The 5,311-nt window shown below is 40.6% G+C and overlaps 1 pseudogene; it reads right to left on the bottom strand.

Annotated features, from left to right (window-relative positions):
• Positions 1-3,644: 3,644 nt before the first annotated feature.
• LOC100424142 (putative ATP-dependent RNA helicase DDX6) lies at positions 3,645-5,072 on the bottom strand (annotated as a pseudogene).
• Between the last annotated feature and the right edge of the window lie 239 nt (positions 5,073-5,311).

The following is a 5,311-nucleotide window of genomic DNA, read 5'->3' as shown; positions in this document are numbered from 1 at the left end:
CCAATCAATAGAAAAAGAGGGAATCCTCCCTAACTCATTTGATGAGGCCAACATCATCCTGATACCAAAGCCTGGCAGAGACACAACAAAAAAAGAGAATTTTAGACCAATATCCCTGATGAACATCGATGCAAAAATCCTCCATAAAATACTGGCAAACCGGATTCAGCAACACATCAAAAAGCTTATCCACCATGATCAAGTGGGCTTCATCCCTGGGATGCAAGGCTGGTTCAACATTCGCAAATCAATAAACATAATCCAGCATATAAACAGACACTTAACTCTTTACCTGAAAGATGAGTTTTTAGATCAGCAAGTCGAGTAAATTTTCTTTGGGAGTTTTAAAAAACTATCTTTAGATATATAAAGTACAACTACAATCTCACAGAAGTCCACTAAAGTTCACCAAAAAGCTGACTGACTTCAGCTCTCATGAGGCAAATAATTTTGATAAAGGTATTTGGCAAGAAAATGATTCCACAACAACAAATTTACAGATACCTCGAAAGTTTAAAAAATAGCAAATTAAAATAACATGGTTTAATTCCCAAGAACTTATTTCATTTTTTGTTACTCATCTAGAAGGTCAGGAGTGTGGCTAAAGGCAGTTTCTGATGAGGTTATGAGCTTCCAAAGTGTTTCTAAATTCTTAGTGCAGACACCCTCCCTTTTGGAGCAAAACACCCTCCCTCCCACATCTATTAAAGAAAACTCAAAAAACCAAAAAATTAAAAAATTAAACCAAGTCCCCAAATTGAAAGTGTTACTGAAGTATAACCTCTAATGAGGAGTGGCACCTAAACTATCTGGGATACCACTACTGCACACGGTCTTGTAGAGGCAGTGGTTCAGTTTTGGTGCTTGACCCTTTAATAGGAATTGTTAAAGGGAAAGATGTTCTAAGGACTAGGTCAAAGCCTGGACTTTTCTTTTTTTTCTTTTTTAGTCCCTCATAATAAGGAACACTGTTACTGTTACCTCTTTCCCGATGCCTCCTCATTAACCTAGTACAGGAGGTTATAATGGAATTAAAACATTAAAAAAATGGCCTGGCTCGGTGGCTCACGCCTGTAATCGCAGCACTTTGGGAGGCCAAGGCAGGTGGATCACGAGGTCAGGAGATCGAGACCATCCTGGCTAACACTGTGAAACCCCGTCTCTACTAAAAATACAAACAATTAGCCAGGCGTGGTGGCGGGTGCCTGTAGTCCCAGTTACTCAGGAGGTTGAGGCAGGAGAATGGCGTGAACCTGGGAGGCTGAGCTTGCAGTGAGCCGAGATCGAACCACTGCACTCCAGCCTGGGAGACAGAGCGAGACTCTGTCTCAAAAAAAAAAAAAAAAAGAAAAGAAAAAAACATTAAAAAAAAAAAGTTTACTGGTTTTGATTCATCTCACTCATTTTGCCTGGAGATCAGGCCAAATATCAAGCATGTTGGGAGGGGCATAATTTAAAGCAACACTATTGATCGTAAAGCATTTACCAGCAATTTACAGTACAAAATAACAGACAACAATTCTTGTTAAAATGCAAGAGAATGGCAATCAGCTTTCTGTAGCAGGAAAGTTAACAGCTCTCAGGTTGCCCATTCCTGCAAAAGTTTATGTATCAAGGTGGGCAGAGGGCAACACATTTACACACTAGAGGAAATGATCCACAGAAAACTAAGCTCCAGAACTGCTAACATTATCAAAGCTGGTACTGGCTCATATTCTGAAATGCAAATCTGTGCTTTATATATATACTGCTCAACCGCACTGCCATTCAACAGAATTCCCACACTGCAAGGTAGATTAATCTTTGCCCCCATTTGCAGAGCTTCAAATATTCCTCAAACTTTTAGAAAGGGAGAAGAAGCAAAATCAGAGTTTCTCAAAAAAAAAAAAACCCAAATGTATATATATATATATATATATATATATGATTATCAATGTTTTGAAGCTTCCTTGCCCTCTCGGGTAAATCTACTCTAAAGGTACTAGATGACACAGTGTGCCACAAACACTACATCCCAGATTGCTGGGGCCCTTTACTAACACAGGGAACCATAGAAATCTGCTCTCTACAGCAAGAGGCCAAAGTACTTTCTAGAATTTATGTTGGGTAACACTGAGCCCCCTCTCATCTTTAGCTGTTTCCATAATCACTCTAATCCCCTTAATCCCAGCAACCTTCATCCAAAATATCTATCTGTCTGTCTATCTATCTAAACCCAGAAAAAGAACGTATTTACAAAGTTTATACAAATATACTCACTCATTTTTATACGGGACATGTTTTGCCACAGAGGAAAGAGGGTCAAGGCCCTCACATGTCTATACATCAAGTGCCATACCGCTATGGGAGGCGTGTGTAAACCAGACTTTAGTGTCTGCTGTAGAGCACAAAGGCTTGTCATACGGCTCCTGCAATGATAGACTGCTCTTTCCTTTGGGAGTGATGATGTTTTGTCTGCTCAGCCCAGAATAAATTTTTACTTGAGATTGTTTATTTATTTTTTATTTTTTATTTTTTTGAGACAGAGTCTCGGTCTGTTGCCCAGGGTGGAGTGCAGTGGTGCAATCTCGGCTCTCTGCAACCCGTGCCTCCCGGGTTCAAGCAATTCTCCTGCCTCAGCCTCCCAAGTAGCTGGGACTATAGGCGCATGCTGCCACGCCTGGCTCATTTTTTGTATTTTAGTAGAGACAGGATTTCACCATGTTGCCCAGGCTGGCTGCGAACTCCTGAATTCAGGCAATCCACCTGCCTCGGCCTCCCAAAGTGTTGGGATTACAGGCGTGAGCCACTGCGCCCAGTCAGGATTGTTTTTTTAAAATACATGTATTTACAGTGTGGATGAACTGCAGTTATATATCAACTCCTCCACATAAAGAGAAAGAAAATGGTGTCTAAAATTACTAATGAGTTTTATCTTCCAGCCCTGGGCTCATTGAGTATCGGGTAGAAAGGGAAGAGGCTTCAACTTGAAACTAAAATGAAAAGACAAAATATTTTAAAAGAAAAAGAAAAAAGGAAAGAGTTACTATTGTTGATTCCTTGAGCTGTGTCTAAAAAATGATATTCTGAATGGTCTCATAGCATAAGGCACTTCACACAAATAAGTAATAAGCTCTTCAGGTTTAAAAAATTGGATGAGTAATATTCCATGGTGTATATGTGTAACAAACCTGCACGTTGTGCACACGTATCCTAGAACTTAAAGTATAATTTAAAAAAAAAAAAAAGCTAATGAGGACTCGGAGAAGTTGAAATGCACTCAAGTCAGCTACTGGAGAATTTTGAAATCATAGATAAGCTTGTGTGTTCATTAAGATTCTTCTCTTTTTAGGGTTTCTCCCCTTTTCTTCTTTCTTTTACTTCCTTGTCTCCTTTCCCCAGAAAACATTTTTTTTAAAAACCAGAAGTTAGTGCAAGTAATGTTAAGTAAGCACATAGTGCAAACAAGTGGAACCAAAAAGGTGTATTCCTTCTTTTCAGCTTTTTTCCCATCACCAGTTAAAAAAGAAAAAATGCCTGAGCTCTTTTAAGTCTTCATAGTTCCAAAATAAAACATGAAAAACCCACAAAGAGAAGAGCATTCTCCTCAAAACGATGCATCACAGATCCAAACGAGCCTTCTGTAGTTTGTCAAAGCATGCTTGTTAAGGTTTCTCATCTTCCACAGGCTCACTGTGGTATTCTGTCACACCCAGGCTCTTGTCAATGTTGCTTGGAATAGGTTTAATTTCTGTTCCCAGCTGCTCCTCAATACTTTTCAGGTTGAAGCGACCATCATATGTGATCAAGTTGATGGCTAAGCCAGGATGCCCCAAGCGACCTGATCTTCCAATATGATGGAGACAGGTCTCTGCCAGCTTTGGGAAATCAAAGTTTATTAACACATTCACAGCTTGTATATCAACACCTCGGGTAAACAGATCAGTGCAAACAAGATTGTGGCATAAGCCATTTCAGAAATCATGAAATACACAATTTTGATGTTCCTGCCTCGTTTTAGCATGAATATAGAAGCAAGAATAACCTAGTTGAGAAATCTTGGCTAGCAATTCAACATGCTGAGAGGAGTTACAGAAAATGATCGACTGGTTTATCTGAAGCCTGGAGAAAAGTGCATTGAGGCAGTGTACTTTTTGGAGCTCAGTTACACATGCATAGTACTGGGTTACTCCCTTTAGAGTTAGTTCCTCCATTAGGTTAATCTCATAGGGTTTCTGCAAATGGGAATTCATGAACTTCTGTACACTAAGAGGAAAAGTAGCAGAATATAGTAAAATCTTCCTGTTTTTAGGTAGCATGAGAATAATATCCTCCATTTTTCTGCACAAAATTCTGTGACAGCAACTTATCTGCCTGCTCATCCAATACTATCATCTGGACATGATTAACCTTTGCTACTCTTTTTTTTCTTCTTCTTTTGAGACGGTGTCTCCCTCTGCTGCTCAAGCTGGAGTGCAGTGGCACAATCTCAGCTCACTGCAACTTCTGCCTCCCCGGGTTCAAGCAATTCTTCTGCCTCAGCCTGCTGAGCTGCTGGGACTACAGTCGCATGCCACCAGCCTAGCCAATTTTTGTATTTTTAGTAGAGACAGGGTTTCGCCACATTGGCCAAGATGGTCTCCATCTCTTGACCTCGTGATCTGACAACCTCAGCCTCCCAAAGTGCCAGGATTACAGGCTTGAGCCACCATGCCCGGACTCTTCTCTGAATAAGATCCAGGATTCTCCTAGGGGTAGCAATCACCACGTGCATTGTATCATCAAGCCTTAGTAAGTCGTCTCGTAAATTGGTTCCTCCTGTGGTTGCCATCACTTTCGCCCCTCCCATGTGTTTCCTGATCTGCATGCAAATGCGACTAACCTGTAGAGCAACTTCTCTAGTTGGAACACGCAGCATTTCTTGTATATTGTGCTTCTTCAGATCTCGCAGTTCAAGTAAGGGAATGAGGTAGGCTCCGCTCTTGCCTGTTCCATTTTTTGCTCTAGCTAAGATCCCTACCAGATAAAGCAATGGGATTGGTCTCCTCCTGAATAGGAAGTGGCTTTTCCCAGCCCATTTCAAAAATTCCCATTAATAACTCCCGTTTTAAACAATAATCTTCAAACTCATTTTCTTTTGTGGAGGTCACATCTGAAGGTTTAATTCTTAGATTTTTCGGAGGGAGTTTTAAAGTCTTTTTCCAGTCGTCGCCACATCTAATAGTGGTGGTCTAAACTGTGCTTGCTGCTGGGTGCCATTATTGATTGTCCTGGTGTTTTTCAGCATAAGGCACTTCACACAAATAAGTAATCTGTTGCTGTGTCTGGACCC

The sequence above is a fragment of the Macaca mulatta genome, chromosome 17, assembly GCF_049350105.2.
Source record: "Macaca mulatta isolate MMU2019108-1 chromosome 17, T2T-MMU8v2.0, whole genome shotgun sequence".
NCBI lineage: Eukaryota > Metazoa > Chordata > Mammalia > Primates > Cercopithecidae > Macaca > Macaca mulatta.
The sequence above is the reverse complement of the archived record's forward strand: the minus strand, read 5'-3'. Positions and strand labels throughout refer to the sequence as shown.